This window comes from Mustela putorius, unplaced genomic scaffold (assembly GCF_011764305.1).
Source record: "Mustela putorius furo isolate JIRA1106 unplaced genomic scaffold, ASM1176430v1.1 tig00000281_pilon_pilon_pilon, whole genome shotgun sequence".
In the NCBI taxonomy this organism is placed as follows: Eukaryota; Metazoa; Chordata; class Mammalia; order Carnivora; family Mustelidae; genus Mustela; species Mustela putorius.
This window is the reverse complement of record NW_025421343.1, coordinates 14,348,679-14,361,395: the sequence shown is the minus strand read 5'-3', so window position 1 is coordinate 14,361,395 and position 12,717 is coordinate 14,348,679.

The window sequence follows — 12,717 nt, the reverse complement described above, 5'->3', positions numbered from 1 at the left end:
TCCTCAGTGATCCCACTTGAACTTGCAACTTGCTGCCAGGATCTGGACTGATAAAGGATGTTCCTTATTAAAAAGAAGGAAGAAAAGAAGGAAGGAGGGAAGAGGTACAAATTTAATAGTCCCCTGTTAGTTTACTACTACCAGTTAGTAGAATCATAGAGCATACAAAGAGGAAATAATCTCTTAACAATTAGATTTACAAGCCTCAGTAATGACAAACCTAATGACATGTTTGCCTGTTTTCCTTGCAGAGCTTTACTTCTATTGTGTCCCTGTACCTCTCTTTGTTATGTATGTTGGCAGAGACAGCTAGTTGTCTCTGCATATCCATTATCCTCTTTTAGTAATGGATCCCCAAGTTTTAGCTGGGCCCATAGCTGTCCAGCTCAAGGTTAAATGTCTGATCCTTTCCTGTAATTAGATGTGGCCATATGACTCCAGGTCATGCCTTTAAAAGGAAGGCATGACTACCACTTCCTCCTCTCCCCTTCCTGCTGGATGGACTGTTATAGGGTGGCCAAACAATCCCTGTTTGTACAGCTTCCTGAGACTCAGGACTTTTAGAGTTAAAACTGGGAAGATCTCAGGCAAAGGGGGGCAAGTTGGCAACCCTACTTGTAGGTACAATGGTAGAGACTGAAGTAGTCATTTTGGAAGCTGTTGAACTCCTGACCCTCTCATATCATTGAAAAATATACTCTTATTTTGTTCAGGCTCTTGTTATTTCAGTTTCTCTTACAGTGCCAAACCCATATCCCAATGAATTCATGTTTTTTTTCCTTTTCTTTTTCCCCCTTTCCCTTCTCCTCCTCCTCTCCTCGTCATCTTCTCCTTGAGGGCGTGTGCTCCCCACTGGAATATGATAATGGTTTTTGTTAAATGTACTCAAGTTTTTATTTATGTTGTATTTTTATTTTTATTTGTTTATTTATTTATTTTTGTCAGAGAGAATGAGCACAGGCAGAGTGCAGGCAGAGGCAGAGGGAGAAGCAGGCTCCCTGCTGAGCAAGGAGCCCAATGTGGGACTCGATCCCAGGACACTGGGATCATGACCTGAGCCGAAGGCAGCCGCTTATCCAACTGAGCCACCCAGGCGTCCCTGTATTTTTATTTTTTTAAGATTTTATTTATTTATTTGACAGAGATCACAAGTAGTCAGAGAGGCAGGCAGAGAGAGAAAGAGGAAGAAGCAGGCTCCCTGCTAAGCAGAGAGCCCGATGTGGGGCTTGATCCCAGGACTCTGGGATCATGACCTGAGCTGAAGGCAGATGCTTTAACCCACTGAGCCACCCAGGCGCCCTATGTTGTATTTTTAAAAGGTGGCCCATTAAACACATAATTACCATATGACCCTGCAACCCCACTCTTGGGATTATACCCCAAATAAGTGAAAAGGGATGCTTGAACAAAAACTTCATAGATGAATGTTTATAGCAGCACTATTCACAATAGCAAAAGTTGGAAACAATCCAAATGTCCAACAACCGATGAATGGATAAACAAATGTGGTATGCCCATTTGATGGAATATTATTTGGCTACAAAAAATAATGAAGTACTGATACACACTACAATATGGATGGACTTTGAAAATACTGTACTAAGAAGCAAAAGACCACATATTTTATGTCTCCACTTACACGAAATACCTGAATATGACATTCTACATAGAAGTAGATGACTGGTTGCCAAAGGTTAGAGGAGAGGGAAATGAGGAGTGATTGTTTAATGGGTACAGGATTTCTTTTGCAGTGATGAAAATGTTCTGAAACTACATAGTGGTGATGGTTGAACAACAATGTAAACATACTACTGCCATTGAATTGTACACTTTAAGACGGTTGAGATGGTGAACTTTATGTTAAGTGAATTTTACTACATACACATGAGTCTCTGTAAGTGGAGCTGTGAAAGCTGAGGAAGCTGGTTGAGTTTCCTTCCTCCGTCCAATAGGTTCTTCTCACCATTTTACCTTTCTTACAAATTCCTAGAGAACCAGGGCAGTAACATACCCAGAGCATGGTGTTCCCTTGACTTTCACCATAAGCCACTGGACCCTACTCCTCTTTTTGGGGGAAGGCTCTCTGTTTGCCCCTGGACTGGGTGCTGGGCACTGGGCACTATTTAAATATGTCAAAAGTCAGAGGAATATTCCCAGCTGCAGAGGTCTAACATGGTAGAAGGTCCTCAGCAGTAGACATGAATAATCCACCCCTAATACAAGTTAGGGCTTAAAGAGTTAGGGCATTTTAAGATTGATACTAGATTAATCCTTATAGGGGATATGATAGAATAATGGTCTCCTAAAGACATCCATGTCTTAATCCCCAGAACTGTAAATATATGTGTGTGTATATATATATATATACACACATATACATATACATACACACACACACACACACACACTTTTTTACATGGCAAAATGATTCTGTAGATACAATTAAGTTAAGGATCTTGAGATCTTGAGATGGAGAGATTATCCTGGATTGTCCAGGTGGACCTGATGTAATCAAGAATCCTTGGTGTGGGGATAGGGTGGGGTTGGTTTAGGAGGGTCAGAGAAGGAGATTGTGACTACAGAAGTGGGTGAGAGATGGGGGTGTGGGAGAGAGAGAGAGAGAGAGATGGCTTCTAGAGGCTGGAAAGCACAAGCAAACAAATTCTTCCCTACAGTCTGCAGAAAGAATTTAGCTCTGCTGATATCTTGATTTTAGGATTTCTGAGCTCCAGAAATGTAAGATAATAAATTTGTGTTATTTTGGGGTGCCTGGGTGGCTCAGTCATCCAAGCTTCCAACTCTTGGTTTCAGCTGAAGTCATGATCTCAGGGTTGTGAGATTGAGCCCCACATTCAGCTCTCTGTTCAGCTCTGAGTTTGCTTGGGATTTTCTCTCTCCCTCTGCCCCTACCCTCCCTCTCTTTCTCTCTCTTTCTCTCTACACACACACACAAATGAAATAAAATTTTTTAAAAAATTTTGTGTTATTTTAAGCCAAAGAAAGGAAGGAAGCAAGCAAGGAAGGGAGGAAGGAAGAAAATGGCATGGTTGAAACTTTTCTGGTTCTCTTTCAAGAAATCTTAACATCTCTAAAAAAAAATTATTTTTTTCATGTATAGCTGTAAAGCAAATGTACATTTCTCCTCCTAGTGAGCTGATGATAAAGGCTATCCTTTGTGGGTTGCTTTTAACATAATTTGTGAGCTTTAGCTTGTGAAATCTTTCAAATAGCATTATAAGGCAGTTATATTATTCTTACTTTTCTTATAAGAAACCCAAGCTTGAGAAAGGTTAGGAAATTTACCTAAGAGCATGTAGCTAAGAAGAGTGAGTGAATCTTCATTTGAAGCTGCTGTATTAATATACCACTGTCCTATACTGTCTGTGACCCTCAGTGTAAAAAGATAGCCCATTATTGACTGCTGCAGCTGTGATGGGCACATACAAGGGGGTGAAGGGGCCTCCTGGCAGCCCAGTTGGTTTGACAGATTTAGTCATCAGCTGCTCAGTACTCCAGTGAGTTGCTCCTGGAGCATCCTCTGGGGGGTCCCACCCCCTTTCGCTGCTCCCACACTGGACCCCCTTTTCACTTCCCTGTAGGGCTGCTTCAGACTGAAATTCCTGCTTAAACACTTACCCTTGACCATATGTGATGAGGATGCTTTTCCTTATTAAGGATTTAGTCTGAAATACTTTTATTTGTGTACTTTTGTATTGTCTCAGTATTTTTAATCCAATTTATGTTGCTTTGAATTATTTTAAGTGATATTAGTTTTTCACTTTTAAGTCTTTATCAGTTTTCTAGTTTTATCTTTATGATCTTTTTGTATTTCTTTGCTTTTAATCTTTTAAGACTTTCAAACTTTTATTTGTATGCACTTAAGTGATATCTTATTTTTCTAACATTGTTTTTAATTTTTAATCTTTTTTCGCTTTTCTTCTTTCTTTCTTTCTTTTTTTTTTTTTTTTTTTTTTTGGAGGGGGAAGGGGTAGAGGGAGAAGGAAAGAGAATCTTTTTAAAAATTTTTTATTTTTTAAATTTCTTTTCAGTATACCAGAATTCATTGCTTATGCACCACACCCAGTGCTCCATGCAAAATGTGTCCTCCATAATACCCACCACCAGACTCACCCAACTTCCCACCCCCCGCCCTTTCAAAACCCTCAGATTGTTTTTCAGAGTCCACAGTCTCTCATGGTTCACCTCCCCTTCCAATTTCCCTCAACTCCCTTCTCCTCTCCATCCCCCCATGCCCTCCGTGTTATTTCTTAGGCTCCACAAATAAGTGAAACCATATGATAACTGACTCTCTCTGCTTGACTTATTTCAATCAGCATAATCTCTTCCAGTCCTGTCCACGTTGATACAAAAGTTGGATATTTATCCTTTCTGATGGAGGCATAATACTCCATAGTGTATATGGACCACATCTTCCTTATCCATTCGTCCGTTGAAGGGTATCTTTGTTGGAAAGAGAGAATCTTAAGCAGGCTTGATATCCAGCACAGAGCCAGAGTCGGGGATCAATCTCACGACCCGAGATCCTGACCTGAGCCAAAATCAAGAGTTCATAGTTTAACCAATTGAGCCACCCATATGCTCCCTCTTAATCTTCTTGTAACTGTTTTTCTCCCTTTAATCTTTTTATTTTCTTTCTTTTTTTTTTTACCCTGCTATACTCTAGCAGTCACTATTTTATTCTCAATATTTTTGATCTTTTGGTTTTACTTGTTTCCATTTTTAAGAAATTCTTTACATTTTACATTAATTAGTTTCCATATACCTGAGAATGGGCTAATATTTAACATACATTTAAAAAAAAAAAAAGGTTGCAGAACTCAACACTAAAAAACCAAAATCATTCCATTAAAAGAATCGTCAGAATATCCGAATAGACATTTTTCCAAAGAAAACATGCAGATGGACAATAGACACATGAAAAGATGCTCAACATCACTCATCTTCAGGGAAATGCAAGTCAAGACCACAATGAGAGATCATCTCACACCTGTTAGAGTGGCTAGTATCAAAAAGATAAGAAATAACAAACATTGCGGAAGATATGGAGGAAAGAGTACCTTTGTGTACTGTTACTGGGGATCCAAATTGGTGCAGCCACTATGAAAACAGTATAGTTTCCTCAAAAAATTAAAAATAGAACTACCACACAGTCCGGTAATTCCACTTCTGGGTATTTATCCAAAGAACACAAAAACACTAACTTGGAAAGATATATGCAATCTATGTTTATTGAAGCATTATTTACAATAGGCAATATATAAAAGCAACCCAAGTGTTCGTCGATAGATAAATGGATAAAGAAGATGTGTGTGTATGTGCATGCACACTCTTGCAATGGAATATTACTCAGCCATAAAAAAGAATGAAGCCGGGGTGCTCGGGTGGCTCAGTGGGTTAGAGCCTCTGCCTTCTGCTCAGGTCATGGTCCCAGGGTCCTGGGATCAAGCTCCGCATCGGGGTCTCTGATCAGTGGGGAGCCTGCTTCCCTTCCTCTCCCTCTGCCTGTCTCTCTGTCTACTTGTGGTCTCTGTATGTCAAATAAGTAAATAAAATCTTTAAAAAAAAAAAGAAAAAAGAATGAAGCCTTGGCATTTGTGACAACATGCATAGACCTAAAGGGTATTATGCTAAATGAAATATCAGACAGAGAAAGATACATACCAAATGATTTGACTTCTATGTAGAATCTAAAAAACAAAACAAACAAAAAAACAGAAATAGAGGGCACCTGGGTGGCTCAGTGGGTTAAGCCTCTGCCTTCGGCTCAGGTCATGATCTCAGGGTTCTGGGATTGAGCCCCGTGTCAGGCTCTCTGCTCATCAGGGGGCCTGCTTCTCCCTCTCTTTCTGTCTGCCTCTCTGCCTACTTGTGATCTCTCTCTCTCTATCAAATAAATAAATAAAATCTTAAAAAAATAGAAATATATTCACAAAATACGGAGTATTAGTAGTTGCCAGAGGGGTTGAGGGTGAGAGAGTGGGAAACATAGATGAAGGGGATTGAGAGGTACAAAATTCCAGTTACAAAATAAATAAGTTACAGGGATGAAAAATGCAACATGGGGAGTATAGTCGCTAATATAATAATATGTGGTTACGGATGGTAACAACACTTAACCATGGTGAGCACTGTGTAACATAGATAAATGTGGAATCACTATTTTGTATACTTGAAACTAATGTGACATCGTATGTCAGATATGCTTCAATAAAAAATTAATTAATTAATTAGTTTCCTTATTTTTATTTATTTCATATGTCTACTCTTAAACTGTTAATCTCTTTTGTTATCTGAACACATTATATTGGCTTGGGATTATTTATTCTTAAAAGTCATTTGGTACTTTGCTGTTGGAATTCATTTTCATATTTACATTATTTTAAATTCCTTAAAAATAATTTTATATTTAAGTCATGCCATTACTTGTAGGAATTATTAAGTTCTGGTTTTGTTGGGGTTGAATTTGTTTCATGCATTTGAACCATGATTCGTTTCTTCCCCTTCTCATTGATTCCTTTGTGTGCTTGAGAAGGTAACTTCATCTTAATAGCTTTATCTATTTCTTCTTATTCTTTACTTTTTACTATTTGTTTTCATAATTAGGAAGTCAGTGGGAAGTTTGATATGTCAGCAAAAACTCTTCACATAAACTAGGAAGACTTCTTTTCAGCTATAGCTACAGCTGTCCCTCTGGTTTCTCTAAATAGATTTCACATGCTCTTTGGCAGTGTTCTGAAGATTTAAAAAATAGCTGTATGAGGAACACATCACCCCTCTGAATGTCTTTCTGCCACAGACAGCTTGCTGTGCACCAGTTGAGGCATGGATTTAATGAACATGGTCACTGAGTTTGGGGAGCAGTGCGTTGAGATGAAGCCATGGAGGGACTACCAGAACCACACATGGAGGCTAGTGGAGGGAGTGTACCAGCAATTATTTTCTGCTGGTGTACACATCGTTGGCCCCTAAGATCCTGAAAAACACGTCTTCAGCAAGCCAGTAGTTGAGACATTCAGTCCACAAACATAGGTATCTGAGAAACCCAAGCCTGTTGACCTCCTCTACATCCTTTCCTTGAACTCCATTTCTGGCCTTCCAGAAGAGTCTAATGGGAGTCATGGCTGGTGTCCCCATCTGTAAAGTTGTGTCCAAGAGATGGGTGTGCAGGGTGTCTACCTGGTCACTGGTCACCTCAGCCAGGGCAGTGATATGCTCCTGCTCCATGTTGGCCAAAAAGATCAGGGTACCCATTCCTTCCAAACTTAAAGACTCACTTCCTCTTTGCCCCCAGATGTATGTGAGCTTTGCCCCCAACAACCGATCTTCGACACTGGCTGCGTGTCACTTAATTTAATTCAGTTCTGACACTATCTACCTGGAGAGTGTTGGGTCCCACCAGTGGAGGGCTCAGTCCCAGAAGACTGCCCACACCCCACTTCAGATGCCAATCACAAGCCCAAGTTGTCACCTGTACTTCTCATGAATGGGCTATAAATTGGAGGTTCCCATGGCACCCTCCTTAGATTAGATTAATTTGTGAGAGCAGCTCACAGGACATGGGGAAAGGGTTTACTTACCGTTTACTAGCTTCTTTTAGAAGGATGTGATAAAGGATCTAGATGAACATCCAGATGGAAGAGATGCATAGCGCCAGGTATATGGGAAGATGCATCGAGCTTGCATGTCCCCTCCAGGCACACCACTCTCCTGACATCTCCATGTGTTCACCAATCTAGAAGCAATCCAAACTCTGTATTTTTGAGATTTTATGGAGGTTTCATCACATAGGCATGATCAACTATTAATTCCATTTCCAGCCCCTCTCCCCTCTCTGGAAGACAGGGAGTGAGGCTGAAAATGCCAAACTTCTAATTGCGGCTTGGTCCTTCTGCTGACCAGTTCTTAATGAGGAGCCCAACAAGAGTCACTTCATTAGAACAAAAGACATTCCTATCACCTAGGAAATTCCAAGAGATTTTGGTGTTCTGTGTCATAAACCTGGGTCAAAGACTAAGATGCTCCTAGTGCTCTTACCACTTAGGAAATTACAAGGGTTTTAGGATCTGTGTGCCAGGAATCAGGGACAGAAACTAATATATTTTCTATCAACTCTCAGTTGGTAAGGCTCACGGGCCAAGTATGTCACAGAAAGCTTCTGATCTTTCCATGAACACTTTGCCAGACATTATGGAGATGGGGGCAGGGCTCGACACATGATATGAAGAGGATGGAGGACCAGCTGTCCCTGTCTTATGTTGCTGGAAAGTCAAAATAAACGGTATTGCTTCAGCCATCAGGAGGGATGGAGGCTTCCCCAAGGTAATGTTCTCTTCTCTGCTTCATTCACTGGACACACTTGGACTTCATGGGGCCAGCTCATGCCCATGTGGCCACAGGGCACAGCACAGCATTTACCTCTAGACCCCACTGGTAGCCTGGCCCCAGATCATAGTAAAACTTTCTTGGGCAGTGATTTCAAACCTCAGCTGTCCCCTAGACCAGAAAACTCTGCTCCAGAAGAACTGGGCCGTTGGGGGTTGGGAAGGTAGAGCCAGCCCTCCTGCCCATGTTGGCTGTCCCTACCTAGTCTAACATCATTCTTAGCAGGAAACTATAGCTGTCATTGCCTCCTACTCCCAACACTCCAGGCTCTGGGCCACAGTTACTGCTGCTGCAGGACTCTGAAAAGGTCGCAACCCAACCCAACCTTTAAACTCTAAGCAAAGAAATGTTGTTCTATGTCAGAGATCTCCAAAAAAGCCTACCAGCCACCTGGTTGATATCGAAGTCTCTCCAGGACTTAGAGTTCAGGGGGTCTCCTATCTGGTCTCTAGGCAAATTGTGCAGTATATTTTCCATAAAGACCCCCACCCTCCCAAAAGACAACATCACTAATGGAGCCCATTGCCATGATACATGCTATAGATTGAATATTGGTATCTCTTCCCCCCCCCACCACCCAATTTGTATGTTGAAGCCTAATCCCCATTTGGAAGTAGGTGATTAGGTCATGAGAGTAGACCCCCACAAACGGGATTAGTGCTCTTATAAGAAAAGGTCCCAGGGAACTCCCTCTCCCTTCCTGCCCTGTGAGGTTATAAGAACACGGCCATCCATGAATCAGGAAGACGGCTCTGACCAAACACTGAACTGGATCTTCCAGGACCTTGATCTTGGACTTGCCAACCTCCAGGCCACTCTCCTTCCTACAACTGTTCTGTAACACCTGTCATGGTGTTCTCTGGCCTCTGCTTCCTCTCTAACTCCTCCTTCACTGCTTCTTTCCCTGGCTTCAATTGCTTGCCCCACCCATGAAGGTAGTGTTCCTCAGAGTTCTTTTATATTTTCTTCCATCTATACTTTTTCACTTGACTATCTCACATAATACTGAGAATTATAGTCACAAATGCCTATAATTCAGAAAGAAAGAAGCCCTATGTACTATGGAGTAGACAAGAAAGGTGACTTCAATTCTGTTCATCCTAAGCCATGGCTTAATAAGTTCCTGTATGAAGCTTACATGAAGTAAATATTCACCTTATGGACATGAATTGAGTTATAAAATCACAGTCATTTGCTGATAATAATTTAATCAAAATACTTTCATTCTGAAACTTTGAATTAAATAATTTGCTTATTTATATTAAAAAACATATACCTTATTCTGAGTAAAAGATAATTATTAGTGATACTATGCAAATAGAACTTTGAAAATACTAATTATTTCACAGACATGTATTTTCTCCATCTGTGTGGTATATAATTATTTATATCATCTGCTTGTAACAGCGACCTCCTTCTTCTAGGCAACTATCCTTGCATCCCAGCCATGAGTCTGCTTCTGGCTGCCAGTGAGGGTTGGTGGCAGAAGGTAGGCATTAATTCCTAAGGCATCATGATTGGGCCAGCAATGGACACAGGAACTAAGCCTGGACAACCAGAGTTTTTCTGTGGGATTTTTCTCATTAGAACTTGGAAAAGAGCCTTGTTTTTTCTCTCTGGCTGCATGCCCTGAAGATATAAAGTTGGGGGACTGGCCATGATTATGTCCTCTCACCTAAGGAGCAGCCAGTCTAAGAGAACAAAACCACCTTTACGACTCAGTGGCTTAGATAATGATGGTTTTTTTAGGCTGCCTAGTGTCCCATGTTCAAGATCCAATTTCTATCAGAGCCCAAATTCAGCCTTTCTGAGAATCAGTGTCCTGTGAGCTTGTGGTTTCATGGGGTGGGGGTGGGGAGGCTTTCTTCTCCTTTAGAGAGACACAGGGTTTCCTGCGTACAAAAGAGGTTCTTATACCGCAGGCTAATGGAAAACCTTCCCTAACGCGCTCTTGTTGCTACATAAGCCAGGATGATATTGACTAACATGGCTTTCACTTCTATCTCAGTTAAGCTTCCCAAGAATGTGTTGAAGTAGGTTTTATGATCTCTATTTAATCAGAGGAAAACTAAGACAGGGTTCTAAAAGTTAAATGCCTTGCTCAAGTTTACATGGCTCATAGGTGGTGACAGCTGGATTCAGACTGCCAACTGCAACATTGTCTCCTCACCCACCCAAAATAGTTACCTAAAGGCATGTTTACATCACCAGCCTCTGGCATCTTCTCAGTGCACAGAGCCAAATTAGATTTATCTAGCTTTGGCCACGGGTAAGGGCACAGAAGGGGGTGAATAAAAGCAGGATACCAGCGGGTTTCAGTATGGGCTGATTTTGTTGAACTCAAAGGATCACATTCACAAAGGTGTTGACTACATTGTAATATATATTGAAGCACTTATGGATAAAATTATGTCCATAATTTGCTTTAAAATGGCCAGAGGGCACCTGGGTGGCTTAGTTGGTGGAGCATACAACTCTTGATCTCAGGATGGTGAGTTCAAGTCCCATATTGAGCACAGAGCCTATTTTAAAAATTAAATTAAATTAAATTAAAAGGCTAGGAAGCAAGAAATCAGTAATGAAATAAGACTGGCTATGTGTTGATAATTGTTGAACCTAAGTGATGAAAATACAACTTATTATACTATTTTCTTCCCATAATAAAAAGCAAGAACTGTACTATACTACCAAGACAGACATTGTGGGCCATAAAACACACTTAACAACTTTAAAAAATAGAAACTATGCGAAGCTGTCAGACTACAATGGAACTGAATTAGAAATGAATAATAGAAAGAGAACTAGAAAAATCACAAAATACTTGAAGGTTAAACAACACACTTCCAAATAACACATAGGTCAGAAAAGGACTCTCAAGGTACACTAAAAACTAGTTTTAATGAAGTTAAATAATAATCTGGACTTAATTAAAATTTAAAATGTTCTTTGAAAGACAATGCCTAGAGATGAGAAGACAGGGGCACCTGGGTGGCTCAGGTGATTGAGAGTCCAACTCTTGGTTTTGGTTCAGGTCATGATCTCAGGGTCCTGGGAATAAACCTTGCATCCGGCTCTGTGCTGAGCATGGAGTCCACCTGGGATTCTATCTCTCTTTCCCTCCCCTTTCCTTTCCCCTGCTCACATGTTCTCTCTCTCAAATAAATGAGTCTTAAAAAAAAAAAAAAAGAGTAATGAGAAGACAGCCACAGACTGAAGAAAATATTTGCAGAAGAACTGTCATATAAATGAGTATTATCCAAAATATACCAAGAACTCTTAAAACTCAACATTAAGAAAATGTTGTATAAAAATGCATAAAAATGTATAAAATGTGTAAAATGTGTAAAAATGTATAAAAAATGGGCCAAAGACCAGAACAGAAAGAACATCAAAGAAATACAGATGAGAGGTAAGCATGTAAAAGGTTGTTCAACATCATGTCTTTAGAGATTTAAACATCATTAAAACAGTAAGATACCACTACAACAGTAAGATACCACTACACACCTATTAGAATGAACAAAATCCAAAGCAATGGCAATGCCAAATGCTAACAAGAATGTGGGGCATCAGGAACTCTCATTCACTGCTGGTAGGAATGCAAAATGGTACTTTGGAAGACAGCTTGGTGGTTTCTTACAAAACTAAACATACTCTTACCATACAATCCAGCAATAGTACACCTACGTATTTACCCAAAGGAACTGAAAGCTTATGTTCACACAAAAACCTGCCCGTGGATTTATTTAACAGCTTTATACACAATTGCCAAAACCTGGAAGCTACCAAGATGTTCTTCAGTGACGAATGGATAAATAAATTGTGGTTCGTTCAGACAAAGATGTATTATTAAGCACTAAAAATAGATGAGCTATCAAAGCATGAAAAGACACAGAAGAATCTTAAATGCAGATTACTAAGTGAAGGAAGCCCATCCAAGAAGGCTTTATATTCTGTGTGATTCCAGCTATATGACATTCTAGGAAAAACCCAACTATGGAGACAGTAAAAAGATCCGTGGTTATGGTGGGGGTGGGGCAGCAGTGTGTTGTGATGAACAGGCGAAGCACAGAGAATTTTTAGGGCACTAAGATGGGAGATGTCATTGTATATTTGCCAAAACCCATAGAGCAGACAATGTCAGACATGAATCCGATGTAAGCCATGGACTTTGGGTGATAACGATGAGTTAGTGTTGGTTCTTTAATTGCAGCAAATGTTACACCTGGCGCACTATGTGGAGAGTAGGGGAGGCTGTGTTTGTGTGGAGGTGAGGAGGAGGACATTATTGGATCTCTCTCTCTCTCTTTCTCT